The following is an 18,206-nucleotide window of genomic DNA, read 5'->3' on the forward strand; positions in this document are numbered from 1 at the left end:
CAGCCCCACCTACCTCATAAGGTGTCTGTTGTGGGGAGAGGAGGAGAAAGGAGTTTGTAAGCTGCGTTGAGACTCCATATGGCTGAGAAGAGTGGGATATAAATCCAAACTCTTCTAGACCTCTAACATATCACAGAGACCAGCACCCCATATACATGCATCCAGTCTTTTACACATCCTATTCTTCTGTCTACACAGCCCTCAGGAACAAATGCTAAAAGAAAGTTCCTTTCCTGTTTTGTTTTCCCCTCTCACAGAACATATGCATGTTCATTAAAGACATTGCAAATTTCTCCTCAGCTGTAGTAGCTGATCTTGTAGAACCAATTCATCAGGAATCCTCCAACTGTTTCAATTATGTATGGGCAACTGATTCTCCAAAAAGAGAAATTCCAAGTGAGGTGAAGGGAAATGTAATGAAGAAAACACATGAACGCTGGCTAAACATTTACACTCATTGTTCTGGTAGGGAAACACAGCGGCAGGATTTTTTGTTACTCTGCCTTGGTCCCCATTGTAGGCTCAGCTGCACCCAGGCAAGCTGTTAATGGAAGTGTGAGAGACTCTCACACAAACAAAAACACCATTGTGACCTCTGGGAACACAGCAATCCAAACAAACAGCTCAGTCAGGTGACACAGGCCACTGGGAGACAATCAGGGAACCTCATAGGCCTTCCCCCAGTAACAGCAAGGCCTCTTAGCACTAAAGATGTGGAAATTTAGCCAGACTTATTTTTCCCCGTCCTTGACAATACAGAAGCAATAGCACCAGGGCTGCAGTTTCTAGGACAACTGCAAAATGAACAAAATATGCGTGTATACCTTAGAGTCAGTGAGTATAGCACTCACTTGAGTGAAGATCCCTGCTTGGAAATGGACAATCAAAAGGTCAACAAAAGGCTTCTAAATTATGATTCTTCAACACAGCTTTGTAACAAAGGAATGGAGCCTGCTCCCTCTCTCTGAAGTAATGAAAAGCCTGTTGAAATTCACAGATGTCTGAAATAAGGTTGCCAACCTCCAGGTGAAGCCTGGGCATCTTCCAGAATTTTAGTTTAATCACCAAACTACATAGATCAGTTCTCCTGGAGAGAGTGGAAGCTTTGTAGAGTGAACTCTATGGCACTGTGCCCACCTGAGTTTCCTGTCCTCCCCAGGCTACACTTCCAAATCTCCAGGAATTTCCCAACCTGGAGCTGGCAACTTTACTCCCTAATCCTCCATCAGTGGCCGGGGGGAGGAGACTTGGCAACCTTAGTGTGACCACAGCTTTGAACCCACCTCACTTTGAACAGGCTGAAAGAACTGTACAGATGAAGGTGACTCTAAGCAAGCATAGTTGTATGCAGTTGATGGATTCCTTATAGACTGCCAGCTTTTAACCTACTAAGTGATCATCAAAACAAGGATATTGAGAGATCAGTGATGGGCATATTCTGTTGTAACAGATGATAGGTCCCCTCAGAGTTTAACAGAACATCAAAACATTCTCAGAATCAATTTGAAAAAGCTATTGACTTGCCTTTCCGCCTAAATCCCTATTTACTGTAGACACACGCTCCTGACCCCAAGAGATACTGTTTGCTCAATCTGCCTTACATTAAACAGTCACTGTGCTGCTGAGATACATACAGTTCAGCGAAGATAAAGTGAAAGGTTTGCATCTGTCAGCATTTTCTAGATGCCAATCGACAAATTGCAATTAATTATCACTTTCGCAAACACTTGCAGATTCCATGAGGGTAGTTGCATACAATATCTAATCAGCTCAAGAAATTATTTCTGCATTACAAAAAAGGACACGTGTAGTATTTGGTGTGAAGATTAGATGCATGTCTTTTCCCCTTCAAATTATACTCTAGTGGGGAATGACAATCCTTTCCTATTTTTACTTCTTTCATGAAGCAACGCCACGCATTTTGGAGTTGGGGAATGGTTTCCTCTAGTTTGGAAATCATAGCTTCACTGTGAGGCTCACACGTAGTTACGGGCCTCCATTTGGGGCCTGAAATTCTCCTGACCTCCAGAGATCCGTTCCCATGGAGAAAGTGGCAGCTTTGGAGGGAAAATTGTAGAAGTTCCCATTGTGATGCCCACCAACACCTTTTCTGGTACCCACCAAGTGTTTCTAGAAAGCGAGAGGGGCCAGAAAGGATTTTTACCCAGCAAGGCTTCTGATTGAATATTGGAAATTTGATCGGCTGTGTAGACTTTTTCAAGGTTGCTTTCTTGTACTACCATAGCATAAGAATCTGTACTGTGATACTGAAGTAAAGCTGTGGCAATTATTTTGTGGCTGGCTCTGCCTCCTGCAGCAGCCATTTTGTGGCAGTCTTTTGTTGCAGCTCCCACCATGCTGAGTCAGAATTCAAAATGTGCCCAAAGGCTCAGAAAGGTCCTCTGCTGTATGGCATCACATCTCTCTGAGCTTCCTCCCCTCTCTAAACTTTTCCTTCTGCAAGCACTAGGGTTGCCTGTTGGAATCCCTGGAAGTTTTGGAAGATGGGGCTAAGCCTCATGTGATGTCACTTCTGGTCACATAACCAGAAGCGGCATCATGTATTGCTGCAATGTTCTAATGGTCTCCTAAATCTCTGTGGTTCCTGGGATCAGTTCAAGGGGTACTGAAAACAATCCAAGCATCCCAGAAGTATCATCAGAAGCATAGATTTGGGTAACTGGCAGAGCATCATGGCAATGTGTGACACCAAATCTGGTTATGGAAGTAAATTAATGGTGCTGCCAATGATGGTTCTCCCCTCCCCCCCCCACACACACACACACTTTGCTTGTGCTGCTGCACTAAGCCGTAGAAGGAGACCAGAGGCCAGGAACAGGAGATCTAGTTAGCAAGTATGGCTCCAACATATTGACCTATCTACCTATGTAGCATTTAAAAAGTATATGAGTCACCTTTCGTCTGGCAGAATGCAAGGTGGCTAATCAGTCTATGTGCTGATTAGCAACTTTTCCAAGCCAGAGTTGGTAACCCTGGCCACATATCCTTCAACCTGCGGTCCAGTTTATAATGTCAACCAGTCCTTGAAAAGAATAGTTCAGCAGCAGAGATGACTGGACTTGCTAGTATAAAAAGAGGCCCTGAAGACCTTCTTCCTAAACTCTGGATTGCCCTGAGTATGTGCAGGGGTATTATTTGCCATCAAAGTGCATGGAAGGTGCAGTGCCCCCAAGGCCAATCAGTTTATGCCTTCATTTCTCCCCCGCCTGCCCCCCCCTCAGACCCTGAGCACCATCTCTGTCACAGACTAGGTAAGCCTTTGCCTCTTTTTCCTATTTGGTGGGAACATTAGTGATCAGTTGTGGTAGAAGAGACTTCTGTCTGGCATTCATCTGCTGCATCACTGCATCTCCCACTTTCTGGGAACATGACACTAGGCAAGAAACTGCCAAGACAAACACCAGAGTGGAGGTTTTCCAACTACTTCTCAGTTGTGAATATCTGCTTGGATTTAAGAGCAGTTATGGTAAGTGTAATTTTGATTAGTAAATTTCTGATGCATATACCTAATAGACAGTGATGCACTTAGCAGAACTTCTTTTCAGTTAAATCATATCTGTGCTATGGTTGGAGGAAAGGACAGTTTCATGCTGACTTTCCACCAACAGCAGCCTGGACAGCAAACTTGAGCTTCCCAGAGCTTGGAAGTTAAGTGGAGTTGACCATGGTCCACAATTGGATGGGAAACCACAAACAAAGGACTAGGGTTGCTATGCAGAGGAAGACAGTGTACTTTTCTTGCTTTGAAACCCCAATGAGGAATTGTCATAGGTCAGCTGCAACTTGACATCACTTTATTATTATTGTTTTCACCAATCTCTGGCTATCTATTCTGCAGGTGGTACCTATTTCCCCCACAGGTACCAGGCATGAAGGGCACTTCTAAGAGGAAGGAACTATTAGACCCAAAGCTTAGTTATCTTTCCTCAACCCTCCTTCTGTCATTAGATGGAACCTCACAATTTGTCCACTTCTAATATCATGTGGGAGTATCAACCAGACTGGTACTGAAAGACAGGTCAGTGACCCTAGAGAAAATGGCAATTTTGGAGGGCAGACTCCCTGCTGAGTTCCATCAACTCCCCAGACTCTGCCCTCCATGGGCACTGCCCCCAAAGTTCCATGAATTTCCCAAGCCAGAGTTGGCAATCAGGCTCATGGCTGGAATGGATCTAGCATTATACAGAATAAAAGCCTTCCCCAAGCCATTCAGCCAACTATGTAATTGACTCTGCCATGCACAGTGATTTTGTCATATGGCACAAGCATGGCTAAGTATCCATACAGAACGAGCCATCTGTCAGGCACAAGTTGAGCCACTCTGTTGCCTCTGAAAGCCAATCTCTAAAAGCAACACTTAAAATTCCCCCAAATATCTTACATTCATTGAACCATGCATGCCGTTCACTTTCACCATTAACTATGTATTGGTCTTCATCAGCCCATTAGTAGTTTAATTACCAATGATGACAATCCTAAGCAGAGATTAGGGTTGCCAAGTCCAGGTTGAGAAATTCCTGGTGATTTCAGGGTGAACCCTGGAGAGGACAGAGTTTGGGGAGGGAAGGGGAGGGAAGGGAGCTCAGCAGGAATGTGATGTCATAGAGCCCACCTTCCAAAGCTGCCATTTTCTCCAGGGGAACTAATCTCTATAGCCTCAGTCACCCCTGGAGGTTAGGCAAAACAAAAATAATCTGCACTGGTAAAGCTGAAAGTACAGTGGAACCTCGGTTTTCGTTGGCAATCAGTCCAAAAATAATCAATGAAAACCGAAATTGATGAAAACAGAGGCAAACTTTTCCATATGACTCAATGTAAATCCAATTAATCCGTTCTAGGACCTCCAAAAAACATACCAAAAACACATTTTTGGTGAATAAACATAGTGTTTAATGCTGAAAACAGTAACAAACAATAACACTAGGATTGGCTTCAGAGCCAATGGACCAATGTCGCACCAGAAAGCTGTCCAAAGAGGTCTGTATCTGACGCCTCTTTAAGATTTGTCTGAAATGGGGCAAGACATTGTCAGTAAACAAGTTGCAGACACAGCCTGCAATAGCTTTGTCTGGGCGATTTTTCTCCACAAACCCCCTGCACCTTACTGCCAATCGATGAAAACTGAGGCAAATCGATGAAAACCGAGACAAATTTTTCACTGAAAAAATCGATGAAAACCAAAACCGATGAAAACCAAAGGCAATGAAAACTGAGCTTCCACTGTACTATATTACGTAGTATACACATTTAAACATACAGTTTATAATCACTTCCAACTAAACATATAGGAGGATATTCTCCCTCTTACATAATTCAAATTAAAGAATCCAGTACAAGTTCATAGCTGCGAAGAAACACAAAATATAATTTAGCCAAATAAGCTCAAACAGCAGCTATCCAAGCACCTTAAGGAGACCACACTGCTAATGTGAGTCACAGTAATTATAGCCCTATTAACAGGCTGAAGAACTGGGCAATCTACCACCAGAAAAGGTAAGACTTCACTGGAGAACATCTCAAAGCCCGATTATATGTTCCTATTACTGGTTGAAAATACAAAAGTATAAATAACACATCCCTCAGTGCAATTCCCACTTTCCAGGAACTGACTTTTTACAGTTGTATTCTCCACTGTGCCTCTGTCCTCCCAGGAAAGTATCTGAACGGCTTCGACTGCTTTCTGAATGTACATGAATGCAGAACACCTTTGCTACCTAAAATCAAGATCTATGAAAGAACTTAAGAGCTCAGTGGAATTTCAACAGCACAATGGCAAGGTCAGTTGAAACACACACTAAACAGGGCAAGATACAGTGGTACAGAAGCAGAAGGGTGGCTGGGAGGTGAACAGCTAAGCAAATGGACACAAGAGTTGCTTTCAAAGCACATGCTGTCTGTGAGCAATTTGGCCAGAGGAAGATATGTCAAGGACAGCTTCACAAACGATATTGGTCAAGCATACCCCAGAAGTGGATGGAGTCTCATTGCCAGTAACATCTGTTACAGCAACCTGGTTTTCTGTTGGATCTACTGCAAATTACTATATTTTCCTGAAAGGCAAACCAGGTTCTGAATGAATCCTATCTATAAAATTTATTTTATCTCTACACTGATTAGCAACAAGTGGTTACATTTATGAGCGGAGGTTTTATCATATTCTTCTATAGAAAGTAACCATCTTCCTAAGGGTAAAATGCATATATACTCTTCCAGAAAGGAGATCGGGGTTCTGCCCTTCCCCATTTTGTCTTGTCAACAATTGCACGGGGTAGGTTAAGGCTGAAGGAGAGTGAAAGGCCCAGTATCCCTCAGCAAGCTTCGTGACTTCATGGAGATTGGAATCCAGGTCTCCTCAGTTCCAATGAGTTTAACCACTACACCACATTACAGTGGTGGGAAAGTGGTAGTGATAGGAAAGGAACATGGTTTTACCAGAACGACATGTTTCAATGCCCTCTTTATATTAAGCAACAAAGCAGGTTTATGTGAAGCATCAAGAAATCTTTTAAAACACAACAAGAGTTCAGCAATAGAGCTGATCTAAATATTCAGACAAATGGGGTGCTGTCTGGTTTCCGGGCTGTATGGCCATGTTCTAGCAGCATTCTATCCTGATGTTTCGCCTGCATCTGTGGCTAGCAGATCCTCTGAAGATGCCAGCCACAAATGCAGGTGAAACGTCAGGAGAGAATGCTGCTAGAACACGGCCATACAGCCCAGAAACCACACAGCACCTCAGTGATTCCGGCCGTGAAAGCCTTCAACAATATTCAGACAAATGTTGCAGCAAAGCCAGTACTCTGCACAGTAGCACTTAAATGATGAGAGGTGTCATTTATGAATACTCCCCCACATTAAAAAGAACCCTGCATGTTTACTGTTTTATATAAAATGTTGGAAGCTGCCCTGAGCCCATGAGAGGAAGTCAAATGCATAAATCATAACAAGAAAAACTATCTATAAGAAGTCTATGTCAGCACGCTTCTTACTAATAGCTATTCACAAGAGACTTCTACACCAGTTACAGTGAACCTGAGACATGCATGTCAAACGTGACATACCATGATGTTTTGGGTGACACATCAACATTCACCAGCACCTAACAACAGCTATTCTCCCTGTTGGGGTCATTTTTGTAATTATTTGACACTTATTTATATAACACATAGCACCACATGATTGGACTGTATTTTTTAAATAAAATGAATATGTAAGGAATTGTTGGTCTTCTATTTGAGAGAGGAGGTGATGCACCAGCAGTCAGGCATTTTCCAAATGTTTGACATATCAAGCCCATAAGGTTTGCCATCACAGTTTTGTACTTTGAAATATTAAATTGTGTAATACCTCCTGCATTTAAAGGTGGAGCAGTTCTGTGTCAGTGCCATGTCTTTTTGCCCGCCCAAACTGCCTAAGCAATGTTGCAGACATTCTTTCTTGGTTGTTTTCAGTACAAGACAGTCTATTTGATCTTCAGTCTAAGCCTGTAAGCTTCCTTGAGCCAAGTGGAAATAGAACATAAATATTTAAACAAACAAACAAATAAAACTATGGAATACTTTAACTGGATGAGATTGCCAACTGTTCCTATTTTGACTCTAGGATTCAAAGGTTATGACCATTTCCAGACATACCACATGAGGAAACCAGAGGCTGCACTTTAAGTCCAGTTCCTCTTTGACCAAGCGATTAAAACTTTTCACCAATACAGAGCACCTTTAGATGTTACAAACACATGTCAGCAACTGCCTGCCTCATAACCTCCACACTGAGTTGGTGGCCTTTGTTCGTCATGTCTGAATAAGGATCATGACACAGAAAACAGCTGCAGCTGCACATACAACCTGTAAAATGTTCCAGTGTTCTTGACTGTGGAACAGTAGTGTCACTAGGGACACTTCCCTATTATATGTGCACAGAAACAGATGAGGTGGGAGATCATTGATATAATCTCCTTGGTATTGTTTTAGCTTATTTTAATTCTCCACCCGCCTCCCATCCTTTCATTGGTTGCTTGGTTTAGTCAAGCAACAATATCTCCATTCACAGTGAAAACACCTACTAAGACTTTTAAGTTTTTTAAAAAATGTTGGAAGATCCAGTTATGGATCTCCTTCCCCATCTGTTTTAGTTTTTAACGCTAGCCTAAAGTACCCTTCCACAGCTTTGCCTGGGACCAGAACTTGTAGATGACATGGATGATAAACTGTGGAATATACCTTAGAAGTAAATGGTGTTGCTAAGGACCAAAACGGATGTGAGAACCATCACAGATCTCCATCTATCTCTGAAAAGCAGACACGGTTTGGATGGGGGTCATGAAGGGAAGAGGGGAATGAAATCCTGCTTGGTTTCACCTATCAAAATTAGGCCCCCACTGTTTTAGTAAAGTTTAAATGGGGTGAGGGGGTTAAATAAATGAATAGACAAGTGACTGGAATTTTCTTCCTCTTCGGAAACCTGAATATTAGTAAACAGTGTCCTCACAGTACAGCCACTTAGCAGTCAAAATTGCTGTTCTGCAAATTTTTCAAAAATCATTCACATTATAAAACGACCCCAGAAATCTATTGACTATACCAGCTCCCAAAATGCACTGGGTTATAAAAGTAATCTATGAAGCCTCCATGCCACCCCCCCCTCCCCCCCCCAAAAACAGTTCAGGGAAATCCTTTAGAGATAAAATACAGCTCCTCCTAACAACTTGATGGACCTTCCAGACAACCTGGAGGACATTTAATTCACCTCAGAGAGATGTGTTGTTGGGGAAAAATAGTCCCCAGTTACAAACAGGACTACTAATTATTGATGTTACAGGTTTTCCACCTCACATGAAAGAGTTTTCAGGCTCTGGGCTTAAGTATGACAAAACACAATGTGTTCTTACCCCCAAACACAAGGTGTATTTTTGTCTTGGTGATAGCTTTTTAAAAATTATTTATGGTACAAATATACCCTAGAATATGAAATTTATTTTTAAGCACATCAGCAGTACTGAAACACTAATACCAGAGCAAAACTCAATTTGTCTTCAAGGGTTAAATCTCCTCTTCCTATGCCCAAATGAAATTTTATTTTTTGCAGACTAATGGAAATCTTCAATCTTCTTTTGTTTATGCCCTAAGAATGTAATTATTCTTTACCTCACCCAACATTCCTTGTAATTAAAAAAAAGTTTAACTAAACAAATCCAAAATACATGAGTAACCATCTGTTAGCTATTCAATCACTCCTACTCTTAAAGGGGAAATTCTACAGTAAACAAAGCAAGGGGTCTCTGAGAGTTAACCTTATTATCAGAGAGAAGAGTTTAACCTTAATTACTTGGGATTGTGGTGAGATCCCTGGCCAACTTCACCATTGCTTCTGAGCTGTGCCATTCTGGATTCAAACCACTGGCCTTGTGTCTTGAGTGCATTCCGTGCACACAGAACAATCCAGACAGAAACTCAATACTTTCCTCTCCATTTTTCCTGCAACCTCGAAGCTTTTTAATATTTATCCATATTGATCCACTATAATTTCAACCTGGATGTTATTACCAAATGGCTAAGTGGGGCTCTCTGCTGTTTCATCAAATCCACACTTAGTGAAGATCAAGGAACTTGTTCCATTATCCTATTAGTCTTCAGAAATAATCCCCTGGGGGCCCACTGCCTTCTCTTCTCCCCTTCTATGTCTTAACTAGAGCTGCCAGTTTCCCACAGAGGGCATAGAATCCCCTACTCATGGCTCTCATTTCCCACTGCTGTTTCTCCAGCCAGCAGGAGAAAAAAAATAACCTTAATAGGCCATCAGGTGATACTGTGATGACACATCCAGGGAAAACCCAGAAGTGATGTCAGTCGGTTCTAGGAATTGCCAGGAACTTTATGGTTTACCAGATATTTTCCAGTGATTTTTAGAAAATTGTTACACAGTTTCTTGGTATTTCTGGAAGTGGCATAACATTGTTGCCCACAAGCACAAGCACCATAATGCTGTTGACCACAAACACCACCCCATGTTCCTCCCTTCCCCTGGACTCCTGCCAATTGCCAGGCCATGTAACTGGTACCCCTAGTCTTGACCCCAGAGGAAAAAACAAACTGCAGAATCAACTGGAGGTTAGAAAAGGTGTAGACACACACTCCCCAAGGTAAAGATGATCAACTCTAAGGACATAAGTAAGGGGGGGGGGGTTACAGGTTCAAACCCTCCCGTTACATGTCCAAGGCTTCCCCCCCCCCCGCCCACTCCAGCTGGACTCCCAGCTGGCAGTCCCTTCTTCCTTCCCCCCCGGGGAGAAGAGACTGCAGCCCCCGGCCTCGTAGTGTTGCTTTTATAAGCACGAAGGCTGGGGGTGGAGCTTGAAAGGAGTGGCCACACACCCCACCTGCCCCTGAGGGCATGGCCATACCTCCCAAGCCCCGCCTCCTGGCCTCAGTGCTTATAAAAGCAACTCTCCAAGGCAGGGGACTGCAGTCCCTTCTCCCCGGAGGGGAGGGAAGAAGGAACTGATGGCTGATGGATGGGGGGGAAGCAGGGGACGGGAAGGGGCAAGGGAGGCTGCCGTCCCCTGCCTTGAAGAACTGAGGCAAGGATTGGAGCTTGAGGAGGTGTGGCCACATCTCCAAAGGCCACACCCACAAACCCACCCCATAAAATATCTATAGCTACGTCACTGATCATCTCTGAAACCTGTTTCACTGCTACCAGTTTTGTTGAAGTTAGGATAGAAATGACGCCTTTCTACATGCTTACTTCTCAGCTTGTAGCTTTGACTGAATGGCAAAGCATCTGCTTAGCATGCAGAAGGTCCAAGTTCAGTCCCCATCACCTCCAGTTGGAAAGATCAGGTAGTAGGTGATATAAAAGCGTCTATGGAGAGCCCGCTGCCAGAGAGAATAAAAACACTGAGCTTGATAAACTGACTCAGTAGTGTTATCCCATCTAAGTACTAACCAACTACTAACCAAGACGAACTCACTTAGCTTCCTACATCTGACAAGATCAAGATAAACTGAGCCATCCAGGCCAAGGCAAATCATCCAGATCAGGGTAAATCTTAATGGCTTTTAAGATTGCAGCCTAAATCTCTCAAAGAGAAGGCCTGGGAACAGCTGGCATTGCCACAGCTGTCCAAGTAGATCTCCAGATCCACACCACAGTCCTCCACTTGCCACCTCTGCTGCACAGTCCAGACAAGGATCTGGGAGGGCTGAAACTACTTGCCTCTGTAGGTGACCAACTATCAGACATGCCTGTCATCATAACACATGGCCAGAGAAAACTAAAGCATGATGAGAAAACCAAAGTAAGAAAGAGGTCCAGTAGCACCTTAGGTCCAGTAGCACCTTAGAAACCAACCAGATTGTCAAGAGTATACACTTCTGAGAATCAGATACAAATGACAAAATAAGTGCTGCTGCACTAAAAGAACTACCGACGTAGCAAAGTTTTTGGCAACAGCTTTATCGACAACTGCACACTCCTGTTAATCACCTAATAACCTTTTCTATTGTTGTTATTGTCAGTCTGATTGTTGTTTTATCCTATGCCTAATGAATGAATGAATGAATGAATGAATGAATGAATGAATGAGCTTTGCCTTTTGAAAGCTTAACACCCCCACCCCCGCCCCCCACCCCAAATTGTTGGTCTCTAAGGTGCTGCTGTTCTCAAATCCGGCTCTTCTACTGCAGACCAGCAGGGCCACCCTCCAAAACGAATATAACAAAGTGTCTGCTTCACTTAGAATCTTTATGTCCCTGTGATTATTCCAGCAATGCAGCTGTGGATATATTTTGTTCCATGTTGTAAAAAAAAGTGTGAGCAGAGGAGAATACGCTTGCTGACCTCCTCACAGCACCTGTTGGTGGTATCTTTCTCTCTGCTTAAATAAAGTCTTTGCTCTCAGTCCACCTGTCCTCAGCTCTTGCTGCCAGGCTGGGCTTTCTTTGGGATCAGCTGCCTGGTCAGCTTGTTGCTTCTCCATCCATTATTCAAGCTTCCGATACTTGATTCTTTGGAAACCAATTCAGTTTAATTACCAGGAGAACCGCAGAGCAGATGAGTAATTCGATGGTTTCCATATTTCGCTGGAATCGACTTCCTCAAAGACGTCAACCAGGTGGAATTTGGAAACATGTGAAACTGACCCCACAATCAGTTGAGCAGGATGAAATCCACTTGCACCCACTTGGCAAAGTGATTCTGTGATCTGATTGGAGCTCTCTGAATCTACCAGGCATTAAACCCACACTGCAAAATTCCAATAGAGTTGCCAACCTCCAGGTGGGGCCTGAAGATCTTCTGGCATTTCAACTGATCTCCAGACAACAGAGATCAATTTCACTGGATAAAACGACTGCTTTGGAAGGTGGACAATATGGTATAATATACCCTGCTGAGGTTCCTGCTCTTGCCAAATCCCACCATCCCCAGGGTCCACCACCAAATCTTGGATTTGGCCAACCCAAAGTTGGCAACTACACCCTCTGAAAACTAGCGACTTGGGTAATGTAAAGGGCTTCGCTTGAATTGCAGAGACTAAGGTAGCTGTATCCATACGTCACTGTATATTATGGTGTCATTGTACTATTTACCTCCTGGATTGTCTTCTCCACACAGGAAAATCCAGTAGCGAAGAACAGACACATTGATTGTATACATTTTTATTCCACCCATACTCCAGGGAATGCAGGACAACAAACAGTATTCTCCCCTCCTCTTTATCTTCACAACATCCCCGTGAGGCAGGTTACAGTGAAAGAGTGTGACCAAGCCAGGGTTTTCCAGGACCTACTCCAAAATTTTGACCACTACATCATGCTGGTTAAAGTGCAACTACAGGCCACTATTCAATTATATGTGAAAGCAACCTTGTGAGGTCTCTCTCAGCGTAATCCTTCTTACAAGATAAAAACTTATCCAGGGTTTGAACTCACATTTGAACTCATAGAACCCGACTTTACCTTTAACATTAAAAAGGCTTCAGGAGATGGTGTGTTGCTGCACCTCCCTTCTTTGACCCTCTAGTTTATCTGCTAAGGGTCAATATTCAAGTCCCATTCCCTCCACTAGGCAGCAAGGGAATCTGTAAAAGGCATGGGAACCACACAATCTCAGGTCCCCTTTGTTAACATTTTCTCAAAGTGGTCATGTAACCTGCTTTACAGTGTCAGAGGGAAGCCGGGTTGGGCTGCAGTAGAAGTCAGAGCCAACTTCCAACACATGGGCATGCTGGGCTCCATGAGCATAGGGGGCCCCATACTAATGTGTGTGTGTTGTGACCTGCTGTTAAATTAACAAATACTATACTGTAAATATTTGTTATTGGAAAGTGGGCATTTAGCACATTTAATAAAACATGTGTTTTATAAAACATGTTTTATTAAAGATAATGAACAGTACTAATGTTAACTTTTATGATAACAAGCGGACATTTGCAGTCCCCTCTGATTTAGTATCGTGGTCACCTCTGCAACCACACGTGCATGTATCTCATGCACTGCTTTGCCTGAGGGGGCCTATGGCACTGCTAAGACGGTCCTGGCAGAAGTGCTAGATTTGAGTCCAGCAGCACCCTAGAGCCCCACGAGATTTAGGAGGTATAAGTTTTCGAGAGGTATTTGACCAAAAGAACTGGGACTCCCAAAAGCTTACACACTCCCTGCCCTGCACATCTGATCAGCCTCTAAGATGCTACTGGATTCTAGCTCTTCTGCCAACTTTATAGTTCTGCTGTCCTTTGTTCTCCGAAGATCTTCGTTTTTAAACGACATAAACTCTTTGTTTAAAGGCATCCTTCTCACACACGTCAAGGATGCCGAACTGGGGAAAGTTGCACAAAGCCGGTTTAGCCAGCGGCTCCTGAAAGTCCACTAAAGGGAGAGAGTCCGGCAGAGACCCACAATCCGCAGCCTCGGGCTGGGTGGCATCGAAGTGCCATTCCCTGCGGGGGGGGGAGGGGGAAGCACCCGACACGGGCTGGCACGAATGGAGGGGAGTAGGCAGCGCCCCCCCTTCCGCCGGGAAGGGGCTGAGCGACATTCCTCAAAGGGGAGGGGGAAAGGCTGCCCTTCAACTTCGCACCCCACCCGAAGGGCGCCCATCAGCCAACACTGGGGGGATCCGAGAGGAAATGCCCCCCCGAAAACGCTCTCGCAAGGCCGACCAGTGTGGACGTGGCCAGAAGGAAGCGCCAAGGACAAGACCGCACCCCAGCCTCCTTTCCCCCCAAAATTGGCACCAGAGAGGGTGCCCCCCCCCCGCCCCAGCATGGCCCGATCCCCTCCCGTTACTCGACGCTTTGGAAATCGATTAGGCGCAATCGATCCGGCCAAAGGCCACCGCTCGACGCCCAACACCAAACGCCCGCCCGGGGTCGTGGCCGGGTCCTTGTCCTTCTCCCCTCTCTTCCCAGCCCCCAGCACGACTTTCCAACCTATAGAAACCGGGAGCGCTCCCACGCGCTCTCGGGAGCGCTGGCCCGACTTGGCACTGCTCTCCAACTTTGGCCATGGAGAAAAAGAGGATTTGGGGGGCGGGGGGGGAGGGGGGAGGGGAAGGGTCCCGCCCGACTTACTTGCCGTTGCGAGGCAATCTCCCGTCTCCGTCCCAAGTGGCTTCAGCTCTCCGCCGTGGGCTGCCCGCACCTTCTCCAGGCGACGCCGCTCCGTTGCCACCGGCGGAACCGCCCGCGCGCGTACCTTTCCTCGCCTCCCGAACGCGCTCCGCTCTGGGGCTTCTCGGTCTCTTCGGGTTTCCCCGCGGAAGGTTTTATGCTCCGGCGGGGAACCTGATCCTCGCTTTGACTAGAGCGGGCGGACGAGGAGCGAGCGAGCGAGCGAGGAGAGAGGAGGAGGGGCGGGAGGAGAGCGCCCGGGTCCCTCATGTGATCCGACTGGGAAGCTTCTTAAAGGAGGTCACTCAAGGGCCAGGCGCGCCCACCGGGGCTGAAAAGCAGGGAGGGGGCGAAAGGGGAGAACTTTCTGTCAGGGAGCGACGGGCGTTCAAGGGGGCACAGACATACAGTGCCGAGGAAGAGTAACAGCCGAATTGCTTATAGACTTCTGGGAACTTTACCTGGCTGCAGCCATCTGACTGGCATGTGGGCTACACACGTTCAGGGAAAGCTGTGCATCTCTCGTGCCTGCTCTTTGGATTCGGAAACCTCTTTCCGTTCCTTTTCTTAACATTTTCTTTTCATTGCGTTTTCTGACTCCGCAGCCTGACCTGTTGTGTCAAATGCATCATAGAGTCCGGCGTTATTTGTGCATCAGTAACTAAACTTTCTACATATCTTGCACATGCTAGTGAGGTACCGCTACATGGAAATGCGGTGCAAAATGCCTGTGAAAACTCAACACAATGCAAACCAATGGGAAACCAGGGCAAAAATAAAGATCTGAAACCAGCGGCTGAGAATTTCAATGGGAACATTTGCTTACCCCCCAGGCCAGACATTGTTCTTTCCAGCATACCTTTGTAAGGAAATGTGATGTACACCAGCATGGTGTAGTGTATAGCTGTCAAACTCGCGGGCCTCCAGATGTTATGGACTACAGTTCCCATCATCCCCTGCCAGCATCATCCATATCATCTGGAGGGCCTGGAGTTTGACACCTGTGGTGTAGTGGTTACTTCCCTTTGGGTTGCCCCCTTCTTGAGTCTTGCTTCTGTGTATTAAACAGCAACTGGTTAATCAGGAGAAAATTTTTCCATTACTAAGAAAGATATCCCTGGCTTCATTTCATTTTGTGTTAAAGGCACAGGACCAGAAACACCGAAAGAGAGGGGCAGTTCATATTTATGAGTCTGTAGATAACTTCCCTTCATGCTCCTGGCACTGGTACAAAGCATGCCAATGGCCTTGCTTCTGCCCTTTGAAATGCTGCAGGATGGGCAGATAGGCAACACCTCTGGCATTTGCCTGAAGGAGAAACGCTGTTCCTTCAATCCTATTTTCATTGTAATGCATCCCAGCATAGAGAACCAGCAAGGAGAAAAAGTTTCATCTTCCAGACTTGAAGTTTTTACAAAAGGAGGAAGAAGACCTAGCCCAGTGATGGCGAACCTTTTCAAGACCGAGTGCCCAAATTGCAACCCAAAACCTACTTATTTATTGCAAAGTGCCAACACGGCAGTTTAACTTGAACACTGAGGGTTTAGTTTAGAAAAAATGGTTGGCTCCGAGTCCGAGGTGCACGTTATTTGGGAGTAAGCTTGTTGGTAGTCAGTGGCTTTGCTTTGAAGCAACTGTGCAACTCTTCGAACGGGTGAATCATGACCCTAGGAGGGTTTACTCAGAAGCAAGCCCCATTGCCAGCAACTGAGCTTACTCCCAGGTAAAGGATCACGCTTTAGTTCTTCCCATGAAAATCAGTGGGGTTTAACAGTGCTTCCCCCTTCCCCCACATGACGCACTCTGTGTGCATGTGCCCACAGAGAGGGCTCTGAGTGCCACCTTTGGCACCCGTGCCATAGGTTCGCCACCACTGACCTAGCCTTTTATGGACTTCTGTTCCCATTCCTATTCTCACCTTTCTGTCTCACATGTTTATGCTACCTGTGTGTGCGTTTGTGTGTTAAGGGCTGTCAAGTCACTTCTGACTCATGGCGACCCTATGACTCAGTGTCCTCCCAAATGCCTTGTTGTTAATAGCCTTGCCCAGGTCTTATTTATTTATTTATTTATTTATTTATTTATTTATTTATTTATTTATTTATTTATTTATTTATTTATTATTTAAACTTTTATACTGCCCCATCCCCGAGGGGCTCTGGGCGGTGTACAATATAAAACATAAAAATAAATAAATTATTAAAACCTTACAAACTGAGGGGTGAGGTTTTCTTTATAGAGTCAGTCCATTTCCTGATTTCCTACTGCCTTTGACTTTTCCTAGTATTTTTGCCCTTTCCTGTGACTCTTGTCTTCTCATGTACCAAAATACAACAGCTTCAGTTTAGTCATTTTAGCTTCCAGGGTCAGTTCAGGCTTGATTTGATCTAGAACCCACTGATTTAATTTTTGGGGACAGCCCACAGTACCCATATGCTCTCTTCCAACCACACCTTTCAAAGGAATCTGCTTTCTTTCTGTTGGCTTTCTTCATCGACCAGTTTTCACATCTACACATAATAAATTGTATCGACCCATTTTAACCTTACTGTATTACTTTTATTATCTAACTGGATTATCTTTACTATATTATCCCCATATTGGAAGCTGCCCTGAGCCTGTGGGTGGATGGACAGCCTATAAATAGAATTAAATACACAAATAAATAAAATAATAGGGGATATTGTTGCATGAATTAACTTGATCTTGATTGCCAATGACACATCCTGATACTTAAGAATCTGTTCTAGCTCCTTCATGGCTGCCCTTCCCAGCCTCAATCTTTTTCTGATTTCTTGGCTGCAGTCTCTCTTTTGCTTAATGATGGAGTCAAGGAATAGAAACAATGTCCTCTGTTGGTTGTGGTGGTTTTTCTGGGCTGTGTGGCTGTGGTCTGGTAGATCTTGTTCCTAATGTTTTGCCTGCATCTGTGACTGGCATCTTCAGACGTGCATCACAGAGAAAAGTCTGTTTCACTGTGTCCAGTGAGAAGGGAAAGCTTAGTGGGGTATATTGTCCATGTCCCAGGGTGGGGAACCAATCAGTAAGTGTTTGGGTGGAATTTGCTATGGTGGCCCATGTAACCCTTCCAGTCCGGCTTCCGTGCTGGGCATGGGACGGAGACTGTTCTTGTCGCCGTCACAGACATGCTCCGTATGCAACTAGACCGAGGCGGATCAGTGCTGCTGGTGTTGTTAGATCTCACCGCAGCATTTGATGTGGTTGACCACGACCTTTTGACCCACCGCCTGGCCGCTTCCGGGGTGCGAGGCACTGTCCTTCAGTGGATTGTCTCGTTTCTCCGGGACCGGACTCAGCAAGTGTGGTGCGGGGACCAGGCCTCCCGAAAGCGCCCACTTCAGTGTGGTGTACCTCAGGGAGCGCTGTTGTCCCCTCTATTATTTAACATCTATATGCAACCCCTTTCTCAGTTGGTACGGAGCTTTGGGCTGATCTGTCATCAATACGCCGATGACACTCAGCTCATTCTGTTGATGGAGAGGGGGACGGTCATCGCCCCTGCGGCTCTCCAGCATTGTTTGGAGGCGGTTGCTGGTTGGTTGAAGCAGAGCAGGTT

The 18,206-nt window shown here is 45.1% G+C and overlaps 1 protein-coding gene across 1 annotated transcript in view; it reads right to left on the reverse strand.

Moving 5' to 3' along the window:
* The window catches only part of PTN (pleiotrophin), a 105,384-nt gene extending 90,500 nt beyond the window's left edge, over positions 1-14,884 (reverse strand). Inside the window, exon 1 of the mRNA XM_048501312.1 lies at positions 14,591-14,884. The gene's annotated coding sequence lies outside the window, so the exon portion shown is untranslated. The remainder of the gene's footprint in view (positions 1-14,590) is intronic.
* Between the last annotated feature and the right edge of the window lie 3,322 nt (positions 14,885-18,206).

The sequence above is a fragment of the Sphaerodactylus townsendi genome, linkage group LG06 (assembly GCF_021028975.2).
Source record: "Sphaerodactylus townsendi isolate TG3544 linkage group LG06, MPM_Stown_v2.3, whole genome shotgun sequence".
In the NCBI taxonomy this organism is placed as follows: Eukaryota; Metazoa; Chordata; class Lepidosauria; order Squamata; family Sphaerodactylidae; genus Sphaerodactylus; species Sphaerodactylus townsendi.